Source organism: Octopus bimaculoides, chromosome 20 (genome assembly GCF_001194135.2).
Source record: "Octopus bimaculoides isolate UCB-OBI-ISO-001 chromosome 20, ASM119413v2, whole genome shotgun sequence".
In the NCBI taxonomy this organism is placed as follows: Eukaryota; Metazoa; Mollusca; class Cephalopoda; order Octopoda; family Octopodidae; genus Octopus; species Octopus bimaculoides.
Genome location: NC_069000.1, coordinates 41,059,468 through 41,061,872, shown reverse-complemented (window position 1 = coordinate 41,061,872; position 2,405 = coordinate 41,059,468).

The following is a 2,405-nucleotide window of genomic DNA, read 5'->3' as shown; positions in this document are numbered from 1 at the left end:
TATATATATACATATATACATACATATATACATACATATATGTACATACTTACATATATATGTATATATATGCATATATGGGTACAGGACGTCACAACACGTAAACAACATGAAATACGAAGGCAAACTTGGGTGTGCGAACAACGAGAGAAACAAGTGGAAAACAAGACAAGTAACGTAAAGAACAACCCTTCATCAGTTGTCGGTTGTTCATATATTCCACATTTCGAGTAATTAACGACAATATGAGACTTCAATAAACTGTTACTCCCGCGATCCAAAATAAAATTTAGGATTTGCGGAGGGTCAAATTTGGTAACAAAACAGGACAGTGGAGACATACAACAAGCCAAACGAAAACAAACATGGAGAGACGTTAGGCCAGACGAGGTAAGGTAGCGAACACTGGAGGAATATTGTCTTTGACAAAAGAAAAGATAGAAGAGGAGACAGATAAGAATGCACCTGGTCTGTGCGACAGACTGAAGGAAAAGAAAGATGATCATGTGAGAAAAAGAAAAATGGACGATGGTCGCATGTGAGCAACAAAAGAGAGTAAAGGAGTAAAAGAGAGAGAGAGAGAGAGAGAGAGAGAGAGAGAGAGAGATAGAGAGGCAGATAGAAAACGGTGAAGGGGAGAAAAAAGAATTAGAGAAAGGATGAGAGCGAAAAAATGAAAGGGGAAGAAGTGAAGAAAAAAGAATTAGAGAAAGGAAGAGAGAGAAAACGAAAGGGAAGAGAGAGAAAACGAAAGGGAAGAGAGAGAAAACGAAAGGGAAGAGAGAGAGAAGAGTACAGGGTAGATTCGCATCAAAATTATTAAGATAAACTTTCTTGGAAATGAATGGATGCGTGGTTTTCAATCATATAAAATTTTTTTATATAAAATATATATATTGGTAAACACTCCATGTTCGAATCTAGAACTTCATATATATATGATTGAACGCTACGCATCCATTCCCAAGTAAGTTTATCTTATATATATATATATATATATATATATATATGAGACAGAGAGAAAAAGACCCCAAAATGCAGGTAAGGCTATGTAAGTGCTATGGAAGGACCGGTGTTAGACTCCCGGTTCGATAATAGTATAAGTGAGGAGTCTAAGACGAGTCTTGTGTGAGCATGTATATGTTAAATAAAATGAGACAACAAAGCCAAGACAGTGTGTAATCTCTAGGACATTTATGAAGAAAAAGGTAGTCTTACAGCTGTATAAGGGATATAAAGGATATCCCATCATCAGAGATGATATGCGATAGTTAAATAGCAGGAAATAACAGTTCAATATAAGAACTTATTTCCAAAATAACTTCTTATATTGAACTCTGCGATTTCCTTCTATTCTTTAAATGGAATGGGCATTTAATATTAAAAAGCAACGATGAATAAATTAAGAATATTAACTGAAAAAACACAATGAAACGTGAGCTGTAATAATAAGATCCATCCTACAGCCGAAAGGTGTTCAACGCAGAAGTTTGTTAGCAACTGAAACAAGCTTACAACATTCGTATTAGAAAGCAGAAAGAATGTACATACTATTAATGATACTAAATGTGTAAGAAAACCCATGACAATTTTTGAAAAGCTTATATCAAACACAAACAACAAATGAAGTTCAAGATTCGAACATGGAGTGTTTACCAAGAAAAATTTCAAATGAGAGGGTTCTTGCCCTCGTGTATGCGCATAAACTGTAGTCCGGTCATGAACACTTCATTCTGGCAAGAGACAGTATCAAAGAGGTTACTGTGTATGTGTTAACGGAGACTCATAATAAACGTATATTTTAAAAAATAATATCGAGGATTTTTGTGTCTATGTATGCATGTATGTATGTATGTATGTATGTATGTATGTACTCCGCATATGTTTACGGTCTAGGATGTTGTTTATGATGTGTCCATTGAGGTTTTATGATCTGGCAGCTCGAAAGTTAGAGATCTAGGAAAGTGCAAGTGGATAACTTGTGAAGTCGATACGATCGATATGATATATAGATACAGAGCCCGTGCATTCTGAAATAAAATTACGTGTATCTGTGTGTGGTGTGTTTGTGTGTGTGTGTGTGTGTGTGTGTGTGTGTGTATGTATGTGCGTGTGTGTGTGTGCGTGTAATTCTTTTTTTAGGAAAATAAGAACTCAAAACACACATGAAGCACTAAATACACACACACACGCGCGCACACACACGCGCACACACACACACGTATGTATTGTATATCCTTTTATTCTTTTACTTTTTTTTTACGTTGCAGTACTGGAGCACTCAGAACTTATTCTATCGTCTCTTTTGCCGAACCGCTAAATTAAGGGGGCATAAACACACCAACATTGGTTGCGAAGCAATGGTGGTGGTGGTGGTGGGGGGGAAACAAACACAGATACAAAGA